We start from the raw sequence: 24,996 nt of genomic DNA, 5'->3' as shown, positions 1-24,996 counted from the left end.
ATTAAACCCAAGAACTCTGGAAGGGAAGGCAGCCAGTGCTCTTAAACGTGGAGCCACCTCTCCAGTCCCAGCACTGACATGTTTTAAAGGCAATTTCACTTAATGTCCATGATGAACAACAGGAGCTATTTATTTTCTTAAATTATCTGTTCCTTCAGTCTTTGCAAAGTCTTCACACACCTCAATAAGAAAAATTAATGCTACAGAACTCTTGCCCCTGTGTTCTTGGGAGTGCATGAAAGAATGCTTCCAAACTAGAAGTCCTCGAACGTTATTAACAAGAGCTGTTAAAGGTGCTGGTATAGACAGGGGCTGCAAAGATGTGTTGCCTGCCGAAAGTCAGCTTCACTGAGCTGACTGGAATAAGCAAATCACTGCAGGAAAATGGGACTTGGCTTACATGAGGTTCAAGAGAGTAAAACTGTAAGAAAAAGATTGCCACAAAAATCAAAATAGTCAAATTTTAGAGGGAAGCAAATACAGGTGATAGACATACTCTACTTTCTAACCTAGGATAATGTGAATGGGTAAACACTGAAATTATAGTTACTTTATGCACTTTTCCATATGCATATTTAATGTTAAAAATGAAAGGCCTAATCATAGTATACCTCCATTAAGTGTTTTGATACCAAAAAATGCTAATAAACACTAAAAGTACCTCCTTTTATAGTTTTATTATAAAATGTTATGTTTTGACTTTACAGGACCATGTAGTTTCTAAACCCAGGATATAACTACCTTTAATTACATTTAGATTAGTAAACACCATACCATCCAGCTCTGCACAAATATAGTGATTAGTCTTTGACTAAGCATCAAGACCATACATAGATAATGAATGCTTCATGTAAAGCTATCATACTATCTTGAAAGTTTATAATTTATATATAATATATCCCGAGAAAATGCAAAGTAAAAAAATAATAATAATGTTTGTTTGTTTAGAGCATTCTGTGTAGCCCGGACTGTTCTAGAACTTGACATGTGTTACTACATTTGTTCCCCGGCCCCTGTGCTCCAAATTTAATGGAGCACTATGGCCCATGTCGGTAATTTAGGAGGTAGAGAGGTAGAAAGGTCAGGAGTTCAAGGTTATCCCATTCGCTAATACCTAGTAAAGTTCAAGGCCAATCTGGCACCAGGGTCAGCCATAAATGAGGCCTTGAGCAATCGCCAGTCAATAATCTACACTGTAATTCTTATGGCTCCATTTAAACTTCCTATGTATCTTAGGAACAGTGGGCGCAGGGTAACTGACCACATGCTCATTCTCCTGGGCATCCTGCAAGCTCCCTTTCTGGCATTTTCCTAAATCCTAGTAAGAAAGGGACCAGCAAGCATGGTAGCACATGCCTGTAACCCCAACCCTGGGAAGCTGAGGCAGACCAGACAGAATTAGAGACAAGCAGCACAGCAAGACCCTATCTCAAAACAAACTTAACTTCAAAGGTCGCACCTTCCCAATTTTAAGGACTCAAATTATTCTGCTTAGTATACATGCCCTTAGCTTGTTTACGTGTGTCCTCCTTGATGTTTCTCCTATGGATCACAAGCCTTACAAAGGAAAAGGGGGACGAGGAACATGAAGGTGTTACTCGTTTTGTTTTAGTCCAGACTTAAAGCAAATACAGCCTTCACTCAGTCAAAAGCCAACCAAACCTGCAATATGCAAACAAAGATGACAGAGGAGAGCTTGAGGCTCAGCTGGCAAAATGTCTGCCCTCCTTCTAAGACCACATCACTGGGATCTGCTAGTATCAAGAACCTTCCACCATAGCAAGAAGTGACACCCTTCTTGCTGTCCCTTTCAAACCTACAAGGACTTCATGCACTCCGAGAGCTAGAGGCAACTCTCAACCTGCTAGAAACCATTGTGGTCAACAGTAAATGACAGCAAACCTGAATCATTAGTACTCAAAGTTTACTTTTACCCAAATGTTAGCTTCACGGATGTTTCACAAGTAAAATATCGCTGCAGAGTCAATGTATACGTGTCAGAAAATATAGTCATTTCAGTGATGACAAGTACTCAAGAAAAGACTGAGCCACCTCCTGCTAACAAAAGGTTTTTACTTTTTTTAACTACAAAAAAGAAAACAACAACAACAAAAAAAACCCCCAAAACTCCCACGTTAGCACTATTATGAGGAAGGGCCGGCAGCACCCTTCTGTTCCTGACATGAAACTGACCCAGCACAGAACGCCTTCAGAAGCAGCTGCTTTTCCAGCAAGTTCCTGTCCCATAAGGCTCTGTTTCCCTCAAACACTGAATGAATCAATCCAAACCGTCTTCCTCTTCACTGAAAATGTGCCTTTACCACCCGTTCACTTTACCAGGACTCTCCTTAGTTTTTAAACCTCTTTGCTTTTCAAAATGAAATATTTTGCATAATTCATTAACTTAAAAAAAAAAAAAGCATAGACCGGCCTGTGAGCAACACTTAAAACTAAATTGAAACCCAAGATTTCAGCCTTAATTAAAATACTGTAACAAAGCCTTTGTTCCTGATTTTCTTCTCAGCATCAGAATCTCATGAGTCTACTGAAGAGTCACTTCTCAGCCAGCCCCTCCGAGTCAACTAAGTTTGTTTTAATTAGAACTGGATCAGGTTTGCTTTGCAGGGTGGGGGCTCTCCTTTATGTGAAGTTGGAGGAGAGGAAAAAACCAAGCAGGGAAATAAACAAGATGCTCAGGGGAAGGGCTAGGACTTTTCAGCATTTAAATACTTCGTTGCCTGTAGTTCTGAAGTGCAGTCAGACATGTGACTCACTACACGCATTTTATCAGAGTTAAAGAATACATTCAGCCATGTTCTGCCACAGGTAAGAACCTCGGCTGTTTAATCGACTCAAAAACAGCCGGAAGCAAACACACAAAATCACAAGTTACCTTTAAACTTTGTCTTCAGGTTTCGTCCTCTGGGCTTGAAACTAAAAAGCAACCCGGCAAGTTCTGTGCTGTTAAAATGGCTCCTGTAGACTGGGGAAGTGGTGTCTGCTCAGCTTATGAGTCACACATGAAACTAAGTGTTTCTAAGGTAGGCACGCCCATGTTGCTGTGGACCCAATTATTCTGCTAGGACAAACATGCAAATGCACAGGTGAAAATGGGGGCCAGGCATTGGACAGGAGCGAGACAGAGCCCAGGAGCAAAAGCTCCCTAGTTTAAATTGCCACTAACTCATGCTAATTGCCATCTTTGAAAATTAACAGTATAAAATAGAATGACAAGCTACAAGAAAGTAAAATTAACACATCAAATAAATATGACTATAAAAAGAAAACGTGAGGGATGAAAGGAGAGAACGCTGTGTCTTACCACAGCGACGGACGGGTGTGTCCAACCTGGCTACTCATTAACCCTTATATGAAGAGATATATGGCTATGTAATCTGGAGAAGCCAGCAAACTGTATGCCAGACGCACACTTATAGGTTCTTTAAACAGATAAAATTCACTAGAAAATCCAAAGTTCAGTGGAAAACTAAGTGTCAATTAACGTGGCTAAAAGAACTTTTGAAAATTCATGTTACACAGTCCAACCTAGCAAAACAATTTTAAGTAGAATTGAAAGGTTGATAAATACTGGTAAGTGGTGGTGGCACACACCTTTAATCCCAGCACTTGGGAGGCAGAGGCAGGAGGATTTCTAAGTTCGAAGCCAGCCTGGTCTGCAGAGTGAGTTCCAGGACAGTCAGGGCTATACAGAGTAACCCTGTCGCTAAAAAAACTAAAATAATAATAATAATAGAAAGAAAGAAACAAACAAACAAACAAAGAAACAAAGAAAGGTTGATAAATACTTTTTAAAAGTTACCAATGCAATCATAGTTCCTAACTCTATCATTTCCAAGACAGAGCCGCAGCTTCACTTGCGGAATAAAGCTTTCTGCATGCCTCACAAGCCTTCCAAGTACCAGGCTCCCTTCTCCAACACTGGTGGGCAAACCACTACAGCAACGTCCTCCAGGTCAGACACGCCACCAAAACATTACCACAACTGTTTACCCTGGCCCCTCAGTGAGCATACAAGTAGTTCATCAAGATAACCTATTTGTTCTATTTCACTGAAGTTTCTTTTTACTAAAGTAAGCTCTAGGACTTAATAAATTAATTTTAACTACACAAAGGAAAAGGATAAATCGATTTCGACTACCAAATATCTGAATGAATGTTCATATTCCATACACCTAGGAACAAGCTGCTCTGATAGTCAATAGCAGGAAGTCCACTGTTCACTGGAAAGCTCATTTTCCACAGCTAATATTTTGGGTGATATCCATGTAAACCTAATCTGACTTTTATAAGTTAATTAGAAAAATTAAAAGTAAAAGGATGATACAAATAAATAAATAAATAAACCAATGGGGGCTAGAGGGATGGCTCAGTGGTTAAGAGCACTGACTGCTCTTCCAGAGGATCTGAGTTCAATCCCAAGCACAAGCTTGACAGCTCAGTGTCTGTAACTCCAGTGCCAGGGAATCCAACGCCCTCTTCTGGCTTCCTCGGGTACTACTGCATATTTACAGTATACAGACATACATCCAGGAAAACCCATACATATGAAATTAAAGATTTTTTTTAAAAAATAAGCAAATGGCAACACTTATTTTTAAAATGACCAAAAACAAACAAAATACACCTTGAAACAGGGATCTGGGGAGACAGCTCAGTAAAACACTCACCTCCAAGCCTGATAACTGGAGTGTGAGGCCCATCACCCAGGTGACATCCTGGACCTTGGGTTGGGATGTAGCTCCATACTCAAGTGCTTGCCTAGCATGAGGAACGAACACCCTGGAGCTTGCTGGCCAGCTGGCCTAACCAAATCTACCCTATCTCAAAAACAAGGTAGGTGGCTCCTGAGGAATGACACCTGTGTTGACCTCTGCCCTCCACATGCAGGTGAGCACACACATAGGAATACACCAAGAGCTTGGAACAGAGTTCAGTGGCACATGCCTCGAATTCCAGCTACTTAGGCGGAGGCAAGGGAACACAAGGCCAAATCAAGCCCAGGCTACATAGCAAGTTCAAATACAGCCTAGTTACACAGCAAAACCCTTTTTTTAAAAACAAACACAGGATAGAGGGTACCACTCAGTGGTAGGACAACCACCAAATGTGCAATGCTCTGTGTTCAATCCACAATGCTGAAAAAAAATAAATAAATAAAAAGTCTTTAGGGCTAAGCGTACCCCTCTAGTACAGCAAATCATACAGCAAGCATGTCTGAAACATGGGGTTCAACACAAATGCGCGTGCACGCACACACACACTTAAGTTTAAAGCCACTGCCGTCCTGGGAAGTCAATAAATTGTGCATACATACCCCATAGGAACATTATAATATGCTATCCTGAGATTAAGATTACTCTTTCAAAAAGGTGAAAATCAGATGCAGAGATACACACCTGTACTCTAAGCCTCAGTCACCTAGCATGTTTAAGACCAGCTTAAGCTATAGTAGAACCTGTACTGGCACTAAAACTCAGGTCTTCATGTTTACACAGCAAGCATTTTACCAACTAGCATTTCCCAAGCCTGTAACTATTCCTTTGTACATTGTTGGTAGGTTGGGAAATTGGTATATCTACTTTAGAAGGCACTGGCAGTTTCAAATGAAGTTAAACATGTATGTATCACATGATCCGTAATTCACTCCTACAGACAGAGCTGATCAGTTTCTGTGTCAGGATTATACTCCAGGCAAGTTGACTGGAAACTCACTGTGGAACTCATCTTTTAGTCCGAGCTAGTTTCAAACCCAAGCCAATCATCCTGTCTCAGCTTTAAAAATATATTCTTACGCATATGAGCAATTTGTGTATATGTCTATGGACCACTTTTGTGCCTGGCGCTCAAGCTAGTCAGAAGAGGACACTGCAAGCTACCATGTGTACCATGTGGGTGCTAGGAACCAAACCTGGGTCCTCTGAAATAGCATCAAGTGTTTTGTTTGTTTGTTTTATTATTATTATATGTAAGTGTAGCTGTCTTCAGACAGCCCAGAAGAGGGCATCAGATCTCATTACGGATGGTTGTGAGCCATCATGTGGTTGCTGGGACTTGAACTCACGACCTTCGGAAGAGCAGTCAGTGCTCTTAACCGCTGAGCCATCTCTCCAGCCCTGCTACAAGTGTTCTTAACCACTGAGCCTACTCCCCAGCCCCTCAGCTCTTTTTGAGGCAAGGACCCACGATGGCTGGGAACTCAGTACAAAGGAGAATCTCATGGTATTCTCCTGCCTATTTCTGACCACTGAAATCATTTTTATCTAAAAGGATCATGGCTACAGCTCAATAGAAGACTGCTTTCCTGACTTGCCTCAGTGAGGCCCTATATATAGCTCTACCACCAACAACAGTCTTGCTGAAAAACAACTCTCCCAACGATAGTGACCTTAGATCACGATGGGGAAAGAGGAGACGGGAGACAGAAGAAACGACTCTGAGTCCAAGAATCACAACAAAGGCCAGGCTAGCCATGCTCACCTGTGACTCCAATACTGGAAGCCGAGGTAGGGGAGAATCACAACAAAGGCCAGGCTAGCCATGCTCACCTGTGACTCCAATACTGGAAGCCGAGGTAGGGGGTTTCAAGTTAGAGACTAGATAACAGGAAACCTCAGATAATGACTAATGTTGTCAACTTGATTACAGTAGGAAATACCTCAATAGTTAGTGAAATACCTTGGCTTTCCAAAACCAGATCCTGAGGGTCCGGGTGTAATCAATGGAGCTATCCCTTTATGTATTCACAATAGAGTGTGGTGTTACTGGGAGGTGGTAAAAAGGGAAGAGGGTAGGCCCTAGTTGGCAGAAGTAGGTCACTACCTGTCCTATATTTCAGCCTGGCTTCTTCCTATTTCCCCCCTCTCTCTGCTTCCTATTTTTCAAGAAGCTAAGAACAGCCTCCACCCCTCACCCCTGCTGTCATCTTCTGCCCAGGCACATGAAGCCAAGCAACCATGAACTGAATCTTCTGAAATCATAGGCCAAAATAAACCTTTCCTTCCTTCAATTGTTTATGGCAAGTACTTAGACTAGGTGACCCAATTACCCCATCTTAAAACAAAACAAAAAAAACCAAAAAGCCACCATTTATCATGGTACTTGAGGCTTCTGACATTTTTTTTTCTTTTCCCAGACCCAACTCCATTTCTCTGCCCACATATTTCCTTCTCTTTTTCTCCCATACACACATACCAAACAGGCACAGAAGCATCCATGCCTACATGCACACATACACATAGTCCAGACCTACTGAAACCTGCTGGAGTTTGGAATTATCCTTCCCCACCTCTATTCACCCTCCTTATCTCTGTGTTTCTGGGATTGACCGCCTCATTCCACCGCCTACTGAACATCCACTCAACCCTCAAGTAAAAGGTCTCCTCTGCATGAAGAGGTCCCTCAACAGACCTGTTTACAATTATTGAAAATATTTATCATCACACGCCTGAACACACCTTAGAGATCCTCTATCCAGGCAGGTGGCTTCTCAATTCTGTTTATCACTGAGATTTTTATGAGAGCCTTCAGGGAAATACATTTAAGGCTGCTGTTTCAGTACAACCTCAAACACTGAGCCACTCTTGTCCTATCTTAAAATAAGAAAAAGATGGCAGTGTGGTGGTGCATCCCTGTAATCTTCACACTCAGTAAGACAAAGGTTTGAGGCCAGCCTAGCACCCAGTGAGTTCTGGGCCAACCAGGGTTCAGAGACCCTGCCTTAATTTTGAGAAGGAGGGTCTATACATAGAAATTGTTTTCTCCATGTTACAGGCTCAAAGTTAATTACTAACTGTAGGCACTCTTAGTCATTCTCACCCTTCAAAAATGTGCCCTGAGCACTGAGTTGTGTGTCAGACACTGTTCTAGCCCCTAGCCATATACACAGTAACCAAGACAGACTGCAGTTGTTAGGCCGTCCTCAGCACCCGTCTGGAAATGATCTTGGGAAACAATAACCATATTGTAAACTTAACCAGATGTAGTTTCACTCCTTGAGCAAATTCATATATCTGGCACCTGAAAAGGAGCTACTGATTTAGCAAACACCTTATTCTCCATAAATAAGCCAGAAAGTTTACTTTCAGCTGGCCACATCAACTTTTCAGCCCTATGGCACAAGCTGGGGTACTTGTTGAAGACCAAGAGAATACAGAACAAGCAGCAGAGGGTGTTAGTAATGCCAGCTATAACACTAGGAAATGACCACTTACAGAAACTCCTATTTTGTTAAGAATTTATTTGCATAAGAATATATACACACATGCACACATGCATGCGCGCACACACACACATTAAGCAAATATCTTCCCTCTTACTCTTTCATCATGTAACATAAGATGTACTGACTTTAAATCAGTACTGAAGTGTTGTTAATTTTCTATCATAATTTAAGTTATAAAATATCAGAAAGGTAAAAACAAGTAATACAATTTGCGGATCACTAGCATATATCTAGGCACATGCGCATGACATATAGCTACAGATAATATACTAAGACTCCTGGGACACTCCATCATTTAGAGGTGAGGAAATGATAAAGAGCTTACAAGGGTGACCAAGAAGGACCACAGAGAAGCGGAGGAGGAAAACAAGATCTACCCTATCGGCATGGAGTCTGAGGAGTAAACACAGACTAAGAGACTAAGAGGTGAGTGAGCGCCAACCGCTGATCTCAGACCAAAGCAGATGAGGTCTGAAGCAAAATGGCAACTGGTTTTAGCAATATGAAGGTCACTATTGATTTTTTTGAAAAAGAAAAAGAAATCGGGGTGGAACACGGAGAGATGGCTCAGAGTACTGGCTATTCTTAAAAGGACTGGGATTTGTTTCCCAGCACATAGCAGCTCACAACCATCTGTAACTCCAGTTCCAAGAGATGCGTGCACCACATGGGATACACACATATGTGCAGGCAAACAAATAAAAAGAAAGGACGGAAGAGAGAGAGGGAAGGAGAGAGAGATCTTCACGTACAAATAAATAAAAATAGGTATTTTTAAGAAAGGTTTTATGTGTGATAGAGTCTATTTTATAAATGTTTTTTTCCTGATTGAAAAATTCCCTCCTAAAGATACAAGAGAGCTCATAAAATTCCTAGGAACCCTGAAAAGCACAGGAAGCTCATACAAATGAGAAGATCTGAGTGCAGCTCCCTGGAGTCGCGTAATCTGCTGGGAAGGAGGAGATCCTTCCATGGTAGAGGGCTGCCTGGGGGTCTCTGGCGATTGCACTCTCCTAAATCCTGACTCATCCCTGTAGGACGGGTGCTTTCTCTGTGACTCAGCTACTGGAGTCTCACCCATGCTCCTATAACCCCAATAAGCTCACTGGCTCAGTGCATTGAACTTAGATGATACTGTTCCTTTGTACCATCTCTGTCCTCTCTAGCCAGGAAAAGCAGAAACAAATTGCCTGGAAAAGTCACACAATGAAGTTCTAAAAAGAGACAGTCTGATTAGAGAAACTTCAGACAGAAGTGAGGTGAGATTAAAGATAATAGTTTTGGAGAGTGGAAAGATGGCTCAGTAGATGAGAGCATTTGCAGCTCTTGAAGAGGACCCAGATTTCATTCCCAGTCCCCATGTGCTGGCTCACAGCTATCCAAACTCTAGCTCCAGAGGACCAGGCACCTCTCCGACCTCTATAGGCACCAGGCCCATCTGTGGTGCACTATTTTACACACATGCAAGCAAAACATTTGTACACAAAACAAAGTTAAGTAATATTTTTAAAAGGTGGCTTATTTTGTTATGATTATAATCATGGGAAGGTTTTTCTACTTAAAGAGTTGGGGAGAAGGGTGAGAAAGGGGTGCTGTTTAACAAAACCGCTTTTCTATTGTAAAGAACCGTCCACTGTGCATGCAGTAACTTTATACTATCTTCCTGCCTCACCTCACAAGTGCTATCACCCTTTATTTTCCATGTGTATTTATCTGTATGTGGGCACTCAGGTGCCCTATGTACAATGGAGAGGTCAGCTCTCTTCTGCCAGGGAATGGGGTGTAGATCAAACACTGTGGGGCTAGAGGATGAGTCAGTACCTGTTGAGTCTTCGCTCCGGGCCCACCATCTTCATTTTTTGAGACAGAGTCTCCCACTAAACCAAAGATTCAGGTAGGCTTCAGATCTGTCTCCTTCCCCCAAGTTCCTCTGAAGACTGGATTTACAAACAGGCTACCAGGCCAAACTTTTCCTGTGGGTTCTGGGAATGTACACACAGGCCCTCAAGCTTCCCCGGCAGGTGCTTTGCCAAGCCAGCCTTTTCCCCAGGCATTCTGTTCTCTCCTAGGGTTTTTGCAATCCTAGGAATTGAGCCCAGGGTCTTGCACATGCTAAAAACAAGCATTCAACCTGTGAGCTAAATCCCAGTCCCATTTCCTGTTCTTGTTAAATCCTGGAATAGCATGGAAACCTGGGGACTTTTGAGACTCCTTTCAGTTCTGTCTTTTGATTCTACGGCCTTTCTAAATCCTCAGGCTTAGGCTGCTGTTTGCAGAACAAAGTCCTCCTAAAGACACATAAAAAGTCTCAGGGTCCACAAGGTGGCTTAGAAAGCAAAGGCTGCTGCCAGGCCTGATGACCTGGGTTCAGTGCCTGGGTCCCATAAGTTATAAGGAAAAACCACCTCCTACAAGTTGTCCTGATAGCCACACCGTGCAGCTGAGTCACACTTGTGAGTGGCATAAATACACATCAGTGCACTCTTCTTCTTACCTCACACTCACTGATGGTGTGTGCGTGTGTTTGTGCAGGAGATTTGAACTCAGATCCTCACAATTGCACAACTGTTTCTAACTACTGAGCCATTTTCCTAGCCCTTTCTTCACCAGATTTTTGATAATTGGCAGGAAGCTATTCATAAAATAGCCAGTAATATAAATTTTATAGAATCTTCAAAAATGAAATTATGACAATTATACGTTACTAATAAATGGGTTTTCTTTTTGATTTGTTGGATTTGTTTTATTCTTTGGAGTGTTAGCCTGTATGTGTGTCACTTGTCTACCTGGTGTTTATGGAGGTCAGAAGAGGGTGTTGTAATCCCTGGAACCAGAGTTACAGTCAGTTGTGAGCTGTCATTTGGGTGCTGGGAATCAAGCCCAGGTCTCTCCAAGAGCAATCTCTCCAGCCTCTATAAAAATTTTTTTTTTTAATTTGTATTCTTAGCTCAGTGGTACAGAATGTGTCTAGCATGTGTGAGGGCCTATGTTCAACCCTCAGCATTGCAAAACAAAATAGCATTAAAATAAAAGCTGTTATTAGTCTAGAAATAATTTTATGACAAGATATTTAAGTAAATAGGCTTAAAGTAAAAGAGACATTTTCACACCAAAACTTGCTTATTTCTTCTTAAAATTTTCCTGTTTCTTTTTTTATCATTAGGGTCTCACTGCTAAGTTTCCAATTCATTATGTAACCTAGGCTAGCCTTGAACTGCATCAGCTTGAGAGGACTAAGACTTTAGGAGTCTGTAACAGCCTGACAAAATTCTATGTTTTTAAATACAAAAAACAAGACAACTACCTATCTTAATGAAACCTAAGGCAGTGTAGGAGAAGTCAGACCTCTTATTTTAAGTAATTTCAACCACTGCCAATTTTGTTTGATATTTATCGTCTATAAAACAAAGATTCTGTTTACAGGAGGTTAAGGAATAATGGTATCATGACCAGAATTCTCATACAGATGCATCTTATGCTAATTAACAATTACAGCTTTATTTTTATTTAAGCCTCAATCCCAGAAGCCTTGGGGCCTTAAGACTAAAACCCAGCAACATGAAAATAATTGCCTGCAACTGTTGTCTTTGTTCCTTGATAAAATTAGACAGAAAAATAGGGGAAACTTTGGGCCTTTTTTTTTTTTTAAATCTTTTTAAGAAAGAAACTTACATAATGAATTACAAAGAGTAGCAGGGAACAGTAAGGGAGATCTACCCACATCTCAGGCTACCTTAAGGGAAGGTGGCTCGGGAGGGAGGAGAGCCTATGGATCAAGCCTGAGGACATGTACAGATACCCAGCCGAAACAAGAGAGACTGGGCCTCATACACCTATGGCCCCAGCACTGCAAGGAAGAGATAGGAGACTCTCCAGGCTCGCTGGCCAGCCAGGCTGGCCTAAAACCTTGCCTCAGGGGAATAAGGTGAAAGGGCTAGAGAGCGCCTGATTCCTCTGGCCTCTCCACCTGACGGCACAGGCGCGCACACACACAGAGCATGCAGAAAGAATCAAGAAACTAACATTAACCATTTGCCCAGTAGACTAATGGTTAAGAGCTCTGACTTCAGAGTGGATTACCACAGTGTAAGTCCCAACTCTACTATTAACCAGTTGTTCACTCTAGGCCTACATATGTAAGCTCTAAGCCTCTGTGTTAACTTCTCTAAAAGGTGCAGAGGCCATCCCTGTTTCACAAAATAATTCCCTTAAATTCCTTATGACGGTGCCAAGGCACACATGTTAACAAAACCGGAGGATAAAACACTAGCACATAATCCAACCTCAGCAACAAAAAGGAGTTACCATTATATACAATTAGATGATGCTCAGAGCATCTTACTGAAAGAAACTTGTATTAAAAGCCTATATACAGTATGATTCCACTTATATGACATTTCTTGAAGAAAAATTACACTGATTAAAAAAAAAAACTGTTCAAGCACTGCTGGTGGTATGGACTAAGTAACGTAACCACACAAAGCATGAGGAGTCATAACGCAGTCGGAGGACACAGGTTTAACCTATGCTCATCAGACAGTATCTAAAAGAAATAAAGAAGATGCTACTATAATTTATATAAATTAACCCATGCTCGTTTCTAACATATATGCCTATAGCTTCTATCAATATCTGATTTCTCAATTCAAGAATAATGTATATTAAGGAATTTCTCATAAATTCTGACCTATTAAATTGATTTCCACTGAAAACAAAAGAGGTGCCAGGAATGGTAATGTACACTCTAATCCCAACAGAGGCAGGCCTATGTGAGTCCCCGGCCAGCCTGGTGTACACAGTAAGTTCCAGACCTACACAGCGAGACCCTGTCTCAAAAGGAAACAAACCAAATAAAGAGGGAAAAAAAACCCAAAACAACAAAACCAACAACCTACAGAGGGCTACCTTAGCCCTGGCCCAACATGTAAGGGTCCATTTTGATCTTCAAATTTCAAACCAACTGACAGAAACTATTTGTGGCAGGAGAGGTGGTTAAGAGCACTAGCTGCACTTCTAGAGTACCTAGGTTCGATTCCCAGCACCCACATGGTAGCCCACAACTGTCTCTTAACTCTAGCTCCAGAGGATCCAAACATACATGCAAGCAAAATACCCCCCCCCACACACACACATAAAATAATGAAATAAAATAATTTTTAAAGACTTGTCTATCAGAACCTATTGAAGACATTGCAATCTATGTCTTACCATCTTGACCTTGCTTTATCCTATTGTAACCTCATCTTTAATCACCTATAATCTAGCTTTTCTGAACATACCAGCTAAGAACACATCACATTTGTCACCTTACCTTTCTTTAACCATTCTTAATAAATCTCCTGTGAGCTCTTCTCTCATCATCTTCACTACCTTTTCTCTCATGCTCCCACAACACTGTGCAGAGGATCAAACAGAAGCATGAAGCAGACATGCATTCACTCATACACTTACACACCACACACCCAAAGCACTAGAGGACTCTCTCTGGGTGTGTCCTTTTCAAATAAGGTCCTATGCTGCCCAGGACAGTCTCAAACTCACTACTCAGTGAGGTTCTTGAACTCTTCTCTCTCTTATCCCTGCCTCTCAAGTGCTGCAATTAGACCCCAAATGTAGTAATTTTCCTCTAGAGCTCTTGCTGCCTACTTTGCTGAAACAACTGAAGAGCACTCTATTTTACATCAATTGTGTCCATGTCTTGATGGCTATTTCTTTTAGTCTAATGGTATTTCTACATCAGCATAGTTGCTTAACAAATATTTGCTAAATGAATCATAAGTTGAACTAGATATTGGCTCAACAACAAGTTTTTTTTCCCCCTTCCACATAATACACACTGTTCTCAGGTAATTTCTGTTTAGGTTGAAACAAATACCCACGACAGATTACCCAAAAGTGGTCATTCCCATTATTTTTGTCCTCGTGGCCCTTTCAAGCCTAAATGGACACAGCCCCCACAAATTGAGAAATGGGCTTGTCAAAGTTTTAGGCAAAGAAATATTTGGCCTGAGGAGATAATTCAGTGGGAAAAAAATGCCTGTGGTACAGGGAACTCAGTTCAAATTCCCAGCATCGACAGAAAAAGCTGGACACCACAGAACACAGCTGTCACCCTAGCACTGAGGTGTGGAAGGGAGAGACAGGGAGCTGCCAGAGGCGCACTGGACACTTAGAGCTCTGGTGTGTAGCTTTAACTGCCAACACTACTGAGAATCATCAGAGAAGCAGACCTCTGGGATATCTTTAAGAGATTTTTTTTCTTGATTAGAACAAGAGATGAGAAAAGCCAACCACTGTGGATGGATGGCTCCTTCCTTTCCCTAGGCAGAGGACCCTGAATGGTACAAGAATAGAGAGAGCAAGCTCATCATCAATCAGCAGGCAGCATGACTTTACTGCTCTCTGCTGTAACAGTGGCTACAATATGATTAGCTGCTTCAAGTTCCTGCTGCCTTCACTTCCTGGCAATGAAGACCTGTGGTGTGATTTGAGTGAGAATGTGTCCCATAGGTTCATGCATTTGAACACTTGGCCCTGTTTGTAGTGCTGTGTGGAGAGAGTATATCTATCACTGGAAGTGGGCTTTAAGAGTTTAAAGATTCATGCCATTTCATGTTTGCATTCTCTGCTTTATGCTTACAGCAAAGAATGCAAGCTCTCAGGATTCTGCCCCAGACACCATGTCTGGGCTAGCTGCCAAGCCTCTGCTCGGCTGGCTACCATAGACATGCCCCTCTGGACCTGTAAGCCAAAATAAACTCTTTCTTCCTTATTATGTTGCCTTGGTCATGGCATGTGGTACAATAGAAAAGTACCGCATACAGATGGAAACCTGAGATTGTGAACTAAATGAAACTTTTTTTTCAGTAAGGTGCTTCTATCCAGGTATTTTATCACAGTAGCAGGAAACAAAACTAAGACAACAGCCAAAGTTGCAAGTTCCAGGTTCAGTGAGAGACTTTGTCTTAAAAAGATAAAAGTAGAAACTACAATGACTAGCATGGCACCCAAACCATAAGGGTACAATAGTGGGACATATATCTTAGCAGTAACCAACAGCTCTCTAACTGGTCTTAAGGTCTTCTTGCTCAACAAGAAGGAAATCAAGCTTGGTACAGCAAACCTAGCCAACTACCCAGAGCTGGTAAGATCGTTGATCTTGGAGAACCTACACCCACCACTTCACTAAGCCAGTATAACACCTAACTGCATCCCAAATAGTGATCTTTATACCTTCAAATAAGTGTTGTCCTCACCCATCACCAAGGAAACTTCTCTAAGCCACAGGCAGAGATTATTACAGAAAAGCACAACCAATCAAAATGCAAAGAATAAGTACCCATGTAGTACGCAGGCCCAACTGACACAGCACAATTCCCACACCTAAGGCTCAGAAAACCTGGAGGGATGGGGACAGAAATATTACTCTAAGAGTCAGGAAAACAGGCAAATTTCTATGAGGTTGTATCTCCTAGAAATGTCAAGAAAGCTATACCCATGAAGTCTCAACAACACTGCTCACTTAAACAAGACTGGAACAAGAACACCACTAGTAGTCATGCGACAATGGATGGGAAGTTTTCACAGGACCCCAAACCTAGACAGACAGACAACCAACGAATACTGAGAGTGGGAGAAACAGTTTTCCCTAGAGAAGAGCCTCCCAATTGGTTATCCAATTGGGTATCCAGTGGTCAGCCCTGAAATCACATATATACAAGTAACATTATATGGATGGAGTCGAGTGTACTTATGAATTCACAAAAGAGAGAAAAACAGAGAGTGTGTGTCCAATTAAAAGAAAAGAAGTAGTAAATTATATAGAGAGAAGTAGTACATGAAGAGGCTGGGGGAGGAAAAGGAAAGGAGAAATGATGTAATTACTGACCTTTGGCCTCCACATGGGCACACATGGGCAGCAGCACTCACATGCTTACTAATATGCATATACCACACACACAAATAATAAAGGAATATTCAAAAAAGATGCTTAACCTAGGCTACACTTATGATACACATAATGCTGTTTATGTTTCATAAAGGGCAGATAGCTCCTCCCCCCCTTTTGCAGATAATAGAGCAACAACTCTGGAAAGTTATAATGGAAGAACAGAGAGAAAGCTGGTTTCTTAGTGTTGCCCATGAAAAGCTCTAGGAGAGGTACAGTGAATGGCCTGGACCTGAATGACAAAAGCTCGGGGGGACAGGGTCTTAGGACTCACTGGGGAAGCTGACTGCAAATCCGAATACTGTGGTGGTTAGATCGGGAATGGCCCTCATAGACTCAGAGAGTGGCACTATTTGGAGGTGTGGCTTTACTGGGGGAATTGTGTCACTGGGGATGGGCTTTGGATTTTCAAAACCTCAAGCCAGGCCCAGTGTTTCTCTCTCCTGCTGTCTGTGGATCCAGATCTTAGCTACCTCTCCAGCACTATGTTTGCCTGTGTGCCACATACCTGCATGTCACCTGCCATGACAATAACGGACTAAACTGAAACGGTAAGCCAGCCCTGGGTAAATGCTGTCCTTTTAAGAGTTGCAATGGTCATGGTGTCTGTTCACAGCAAGAGAACACTGACTAAGGCAAATATCAAGGAAAAGATTTAGTATAAGAGGGTAGACAAGAGGTAATATCAAAAGTAAAGGAAGGAGGAAAGATAAGTTATGAAATGTAGCCAGAAGATCCATCTTCTCTCAGCAGCTCATCTGCAGGAAGCCATGGCCATGCTATCTCCTGTGCCAGAGTCTTCCTTACCCCCCCAGAGACTGGACATGAAACACTACTGTTGGATGAGAGGCTCTTTAGCTTCAGAACATCTAGGATTAGCTATGTTTCAGCAACAACTTTGAATACAGCACTGAATTCTTCTTCTCTTAAGAGTGTTCCTGGTAGGATCTCTTAAGTCGCTCACGATTCGGGAGAGGATTTGCCATGCATTACTTAGGAGAGGATTCACCATTTTCAGCTTTGAGGTAGGTTGTGGTGTCCTTAAAAACAGCAGTGGAGAGCTGGGGGTGTGGTGGCGCATGCCTTTAATCCCAGCACTTGGGAGGCAGAGGCAGGTGGATTTCTGAGTTCGAGGCCACCCTGGTCTACAGAGTGAGTTCCAGGACAGCCAGGGCTACACAGAGAAACCCTGTCTCAAAAACAAACAAACAAACAAACAAACAAAAAAACAAAAACCAGTGGAAAGATGCTCATCTTTTTCAGATTGTATAAGGCTGTGGCCATCTCATTTGGTCCAATTACCAATTCCTTCAACTCTGCTTCCTTCCTTAATCAAAAGAACAGTCAGTGTAATGCAGATAAAAGATAAGCCAGATCATCCCACTCTTGGGCATCAAAATCGCTCCACAGTTCCTCCTCGCACACAAAATTAAAGTCCTTATTAGATGCTGACCAGACTGAAAGACACGGGCCAACATCTGCTAAGATCTTATCTTACTGCTTCCTGCTGTCCCCTGGTCTCTCCTTGCTGTCTCATGAACACACCAGGCATTCTTCTGACTTGAGTCTTTGAACAAGCTGTTCCCACTGCCTAGGGAGTTTTTCTGTTACATGGTCATAGTTAAGTCTTTATTTCTCGTTGTACATTGGTGTGGTGGCAGCTACCAGTTTATTCGGTTTTTTTCTCTGTATGCAATATGACTTTGCCTGTCTTCTAATTCAGAAGTAGAAGTGTAAGCAGGGTGGGGTGGCTCAGGTTTATAATCCCAACACTGAAGCAAGAATACTGCCTCAAGTTCAAGGCCACCCTGAGTGACAGTCCAAGCAAGAAGGACTCAACTTCATTATGTAGTAATACAGGATCAGCCTAGTGACTTGCACTGGCATGAAATAACCAAACCTTAACAAGTAGAGGCTCCAAGTCACAGGTGTGCCCCCTTCATCCCTTTATTCTCTCCTCTGCTCTTCTCCTCCTCCTCTCCCGCAACTCCCCCACTGCCTATCTCTATGTAGCCCTAGCTGTCCTGGAACTCCAGATGTAGCCCAGGTTGGTGGGCTTGCCTCTACCTCCTGAGTTCTGGGATTAAGGTATATGCTACCACACCCAGCTCGTATGCCTTTTCTTGTTGCTGAAAGCACCTTTGTCACTACTGAAATGTGAGTATCTCATAGAGAAAGTGCCTAGCCACCCTAGAATATGTATCTACTCCCAACTGAGTTGACCCAAATGTGAATACCCAGTCAAGCAACACAAATATGTGATATTACCTACTTGCTCAAAAAGTATGACTCGCCCTCTACTGTGCTGCACACACACAAAACCTAACTAAATAAATACATTATTGACTTGGCTGTGGCCACGTGGTTAGGAAAAGAAACCCAGGATTTAAGAAGTCCGTTATCAAGCCAGAATCTTTACCCTTTTGATAGAAGAACTCACATTTTAAACCCTGGAAAATATTCTGATTTTTTTTTTAAATTAGTTATTATTTACATGGGAGGGTGCATGCCATGGTACATATGGGGGGTGGAGTCTAGGAAAACTCTCAGAGACAGTTCTTTCCTTCCATTGTGGGTTTCTGAGATGGAACATAGTTGTCAGGCCTGCATGGTGTCCTGGTTAGTTTTTTGTCAACTTGATCCAAACCAGCAGTGTTTGGTGCTCGGCTAAGGAAACACCTCCTCCAGATTGCCCATAGGCAAGCCCCCGGAGCGTTTCCTTGCTAGACGATTGATAAGGAAGTCCCTAGCTCACTGTGGATGGCGTCAGCCCTGAGCAGATGGACCTGACTTGTGTAAGAAAGCAAACTGAGTGAGCCAAGAGAAACAATCCAATAAGCAGTGCCCCTCCATGGCCTCTGCTTCAGGTTCTGCCTCAAATTCCCTTCATGGTGAACTGTGATGTAGAAGTGCCAGCCACGCAAACACTTGCATCCCCAGGTTGACTCTGGTCATGGTGTTTTCTGCGGTCCAGGAACCTAACCAGGATACACAGACGGGCTTCTGCCCATTGAGCTTCCCACCAGCACTATTTTAAACTTTAGAATTTTATTAAACAGTGCAGCAAGGCCTTTCCCCTCTCTAAGGATAGCTGTTCTTCTCATGAGACCTTCTAGGTGGTTAGCTATGGCACAATGAACTTCCCAGCCACCAGCTGTCAGAAGCTGACTAAAGTGGACAGGAAAGGCCAGCTTTACACTTTCTGTGAGAAGTGCATGGCCACAGAAGTAGCTGCTAGTGCTCTGGCTGGAAAGAAGGGTTCTGTGGTACAAATCAATGGTAGAACAACAAACTTGGTTTTCCTGTGAAGCAAAGGGTCTTGATCCAAGGCACATACTACATATCAGATATCCTGCACATCAAGGTCACAACAGTAGCAAAACTGCAGTCATGAAGTAGCAATGAAATAATGTTATGGTTGGGTGTCAGCACAACATGAGGGACTGTGTTAAAGGTTGAGAATCACTATTATAGACCAAGAAGAACTGAAATGCGAGTCTGTTTGCGTTCCCATTGTATATCACTCTGAGCATTATTGTGAGGGGACAGGGGATGGCTGCACTGACACATAACACTGTTCCTTGGCAGGGGGGCCCAAAAGAGCTAGCAGAATCCAAAAGCTCTTCAATCTCTCTAAAGGAGTCAGTGTCCACCAACATGATGTAAGAAAGTCCTTAAAGAAAGATGGTAAGAGGCCCAGGACCAAAGCAGCCAAGATATAGCATCTTGTCACTCCGAGTGTCCTGTGACACAAACACTTACATATGGCTCTGAAGAAACAACACACTGAGAAAAATGAGGAGGCTATACAGAACATACTAAACTCTGTCAGGCCAAGAGAATGAAAAATGCCAAAGAAAAATGCCAGGAACAGACTGCCAAGAAATGTCAACTGTTCTCACTGAGATCTTCTACTTCTTAGTCTTTGTCCAGTCAAAAGTAAGTCTTTAGGGTGTGTGAGATGGCTCAGCGGGTAAGAGCACTGACTGCTCTTCTGAAGGTCCTGAGTTCAAATCCCAGCAACCACATGGTGGCTCACAACCACCTGTAATGAGATCTGATGCCCTCTTCTGGTGCATCTGAAGACAACTGCAGTGTACTTATTTTTAATAATAAATAAATCTTTGGACCTGAGCGAGCAGGGCTGACCAGAGGGAGCAAAGGTCCTAAATTCAATTTCCAACAACCACATGAAGGCTCACAACCATCTATACAGCTACAGTGTACTTATATAAATAAATAAATAAATCTTTAAAAAAAAATAGTCTTTAAGAGAGATGAAGGATCATACATAGGAAGAGATACAAGAATAATAATGTGCTAATTCTGACAGTTACAACACAATGAAGAAGCTGCCAGAATTCACTGCCTTCTCTGCCTTTGCTTTCATCCTGTCTGCACCACCTTCGAGCTTCTGCTCAAGTCAGCAGAAGAACAAGTGCACAAGTACAGAAGTCTTTAAAAACAGAGAGAGAGAGAAAATGAGGTCAGGTCAACAGGGCTATCGAGCAAGACCCCGTGTCACAAAATCAAACTTTTAACAGAGATGAGAGCTAGGCCATAGGCTTAGTGGCCCTTCCCTGTAACCCAGCACTCAGAGGCGGGGCACGGGGATGGTAAGGTCAAACACAGGCTACTTAACAGTTCCAGACCAGTCTGAGATGAGAGACCGTGTCTCAGAAACAAAACAGGAACAAGAAAAGAGATCCAACAGGATGTACAAACTTAAGATTATTATTAAAATGGCATCGATGAAAATATTTCTATTCTATTTTGCCTGAAAGGAAATATCTGTCACTAATTGGTATTAGCCAACAATTTCACACTCCTGCTAATCTTTTTAAAAATTTCTGCATCACAATCAGATCTAAATGTTATAAACAAAAGCACCAGAAAACAACACAAATCAACATCTATGCAGCAATTAGTAGGAAATCTCTTTCTCTTCCTAGATATAATACTAAAGGCAGGGAAAAAAGGTAAAGGAAGGAATGATATTTGACCTATAAAATCTTACAAACATCTTATCCTGAGATAAACCAAAGGACCTAAGAAATAAACAATGCCATATATATGCATAGTAGCAAATTCTGTACTTCAAAAAATAAAAACCAGGTGTTGGAGATATGGCTCTACAGTTGAGGACTTCCTGCTCTTACAGAGGACTCAGGGTCAGTTCCCAAAGCCCACACGGTGGCTCATACCCAGCTGTAACTCCAGTTCCAGAAGATCTTCTGACCTCTGCAGGCACCAGGCATGCATACATGCAAAGACACACACGGTAAGTTTTTTTTTTTTTAAAAAGAAAATCTGTTTTAAAAACAAAATAAAATTGAGGACTGAGGGGGTAGGTGGCTTAAATGATAAAAGTCTCTACCAACCATTCCCAAAGGGTTTGGTCTCCAGCGCTGCATAACCCTGACATCTTAGGACACAGCTGTGACACTGTCACTAGAGAGGCTCAGGCAGGAGAAAAGGAGTGAGCTGGAGAGATGGCTCAGTGGCTATGAGTGAGCACTACTCTTTCGAAGGACCCAAATTCAGTCCCCAGCTCCACCTCCAACAGGCATTCAGTAAATAAATAAAGAGTAGTAATAGTAAAAATGTAAGTATGAGCCCAACGGTGGTGTGGCACACCTAGCAGAGGTAGATAAGTCTCTTTGAGTTCAAGGACAGTCTGGTCTACATAGTGAGTTCCAGGACAGCCAGAACTGTTACACAGAGAAACTCAGGAACTCTCTCTCATGGGGGAAAAATTATAATAAAACTAGAGCTTAAAAATCTGTTCATCAAGTCAAATTACCTTAATAGAAAAGAAGGTGTGGGGCATGCATACACTTCACACAAGAAAAGATACTCACTCTGACAGTCTCAGACTGAGTGCCCCAAAACAGTCCACTCTTCATCCACAAATTGGCCGAAATCAGATGATGGCAGAGCACACAAGGCAAACAAATGTCCTCGTTCTCTCTAGTGAGGAGGGAAGGCTATGGGTCCAGAAGGCAAGATCACAATCAAAATACCCCACACTATATGTTTTACCAAACAGCTTCAACCCTAGAAATTCCTTCTAACAAAATAAAAGTATACACCAATATGTAGAAAGATTCATGGCATTGTTCAAGTAATAGATTTAAAAGCAGCTGTCACATCAATTGGGAGCTGTTAAAAAGCATGTTCCATTATATGGACTATCTCATTCCGTTGTGAAGTGACTGTCTTGATGCAGGAAGATAGCGTGGTGGGTGAAGTGCAGGCCACTCACGCACGAGGATCTTCTCGGACACCAGTACCCAGGCAAGAGCAAGCCAAGTGCATGTGCACATCTGTGTCCCCAGTACTGGTGGGCTGGGGCCAGGGAAGCTCATTGGCCAGTGAGTCTAACTCAATCGATAAGCTCCAGCCTCAGTGAGAGATACTGTCCCCCAAAACAAGGTACAGTGGAATTGGAGAGATGACTCAGTGGTAAAGAACACTTGCTGCTCTTCCAGAGAGCCAGAGCTTGGTCCCAGCGACATTCCACTTCCACGGGATCCAACACCTCTAGAGCCACAGGTCACCAACACTAGCACACGCGCGCACACATACACTTAAAGATAATACAACTAATTTTTTTTAAAGGATCCTTTAAAAATACGAAGATTAAAACACATAAAGGGAGCACACAATATCGACTTCTGGCTTACACACAGAAAGACTACATACATACAAAGACCAAAAAGTGACAGTCCTTATACAGTGGCATCAATATGGAAAGGCGATACTGTCAAATGGCATACACAGATTAAAATGGTGTAGGTGGCTGCTCAGTCAGCCTTTATACACGTATGGTCTCCGAGTGATGAAATCACAGCCAGCAGTAGCGGACTTGCTCTGTTTAGTCAGATTCTGATCTTTATTTTGCTATTCAGTACCTAAGTATCTGCTCTGTGCCAGGCCCTATTCCAGTGACTTAAAATACGGTGGTGCACAATTCAGGCACAGGAAGAAACTCAACAGAGAGAACCAGAAAATGACCAGGGCACTTTACCCTGGGGTGGTCAGGGATAGCCTCCGTGGACAGATGACCACTGGCCAGGGTAACGATGAGACATTCTGATACAGAGGCCGAGAAGGGGGACTATTAGCAGAGGAAGTTCCTGTAGTCCAGAGACAAGGGGGTCTGAGGAAGCTCCTCAGGAGACAGGAAGGAGAGGGGAGTACAGAAGCAACTCTAGAGAGGGGCCCACATGGAACGCACACAACCTCATAGCCAGAGAGATGGGCCAAGCTAGTTTCACCTCTTGATGGAGGTTAGGGGAGTAAGACAGGGTTTCCCGAATTCCAGGCGGGTCTTGAAAGTTGACAGTCACTCAGTGTAAGCTCTGCACTTGAAATCATCTAAAAGAGGCCAGTGAGATGACTCGGTGGATAAAAGTCCTTACCACCAAGCCTGGTGAGTGGAGCTCAACCCTGGGAGGAAGGAGGAAACTGACTCCTAAGAGTTATCCTCTGACCTCTGTGCAGATGCTACCCCACGCACACAAAATAAGTAAGGAAATGGAGCCCATAACCCAGAAGACCTCAGAGCAGGGCAGTCATGGGGCAGCGATCCCGTGGACCAGCACCAGTGAGAGTCATCTGCACATGCAAGCACGCACTCCCGAGTCCTACACCTACTGACTCAAACGTAGGTCTCAGACGTTGTCTCTCCAGATGACCGGAAGTTACTCCAGTAGCGAGCAGACCTTTGGACCTCAACAAGGCCTGGTGGTAACCATTATACACTGTCCTGGGACACCGCAATTACACTAAATCAGTGTAATTACACCACAGTGGGAAGTTCCCAGCTGAATTCAGCAGATCCTGTTTAAGGAATCAGCAAGGCATGCATTCCTCAAGTATTGTGTGGACCTTATATACAAGATACGTCTGTGAATTCGTGTTTCTCTTTTAAAGAGGACATCCTGATGACTGATGCCTTTAAATCCAGCCGCTGTCCTTTCTCATTCCATCCGTGTCACACCAGACTTCCTGGAAGACCTGTCTGTGTCTGGGCACACCATTTCTTCATTTCCCATCCCTTCTCCTAATCATCTGCACCTGCATCCCACCCCCACAGTGACTCTCAATCTGCTCTAAAAGCAACAGCCTCCCAGCACTAAGAGCAGCAGCCTCCCAGCACTAAGAGCAGCCAGCACTTTGAGAACCATCTTGCATTACTAAGACAGTGCTCTAGTCTCTTTCTAAGACATACTCTCTTCAGGTCTCTAGTTAAGTGCCCTTTATTCAAGGAAACTTTCTCATTCCAACCAGGGGGGTAATTAATATGCACATAAAACTTAAAGCTAGCTTTATATCTTTTTCAAACTACCTTTTCCACTAAAACCTAAGTTTCACAAGCATTTGTATGCATTTACCTTGTTATATTTCCCCAACACATAACATCTAATACTAGTCAAATTAGCACCTTCATCTCATTACAGATGTCCCTTACACTAAAAAACAATTTGCATACCTCTAGCACAGCAAAATCTGCATCTGTTTCCCTTCTAAGCCCCTGGCTTGTGACTTCCCAGGAGAGGCCTTACATGCTTTCATCTGTCAGCTGTCTCCAAGCCTCATGAAGTTCACTGACCCTATTCCAACTTGGCACAAGGCGCTAAGCTCCTCATCTCTTGGACAGAATACTAAAGCTGAAGAGTCCTTGCACCGCCAATCTAACTAGACAGTCAAAGGTATCTTAATAAAGCACAAAGGGCAAAATTCAAAAAGGTTCTGGGTAACGAACACGGGGTTTTTAAAGATTTATTTATTTATGCATATG

The 24,996-nt window shown here is 42.7% G+C and overlaps 1 protein-coding gene across 3 annotated transcripts in view; it reads right to left on the bottom strand.

The window, feature by feature from the left end:
- Positions 1-24,996, bottom strand: part of Elf1 (E74 like ETS transcription factor 1) — a 98,062-nt gene that overhangs the window by 61,427 nt on the left and 11,639 nt on the right. The window contains exon 1 of one of the 3 annotated variants that reach the window (XM_021181556.2): positions 2,894-3,586. The exons of 1 other annotated variant lie outside the window; for it this stretch is intronic. The gene's annotated coding sequence lies outside the window, so the exon portion shown is untranslated. Of the gene's footprint in view, positions 1-2,893; positions 3,587-24,996 lie in introns of those variants that run through there. One more of the 3 variants, XM_021181554.2, reaches the window with a different exon arrangement.

This window comes from Mus caroli, chromosome 14 (genome assembly GCF_900094665.2).
Source record: "Mus caroli chromosome 14, CAROLI_EIJ_v1.1, whole genome shotgun sequence".
Taxonomy (NCBI): Eukaryota; Metazoa; Chordata; class Mammalia; order Rodentia; family Muridae; genus Mus; species Mus caroli.
Note: the sequence above shows the minus strand (reverse complement) of the source record. Positions and strands in the feature narration are given on the sequence as shown.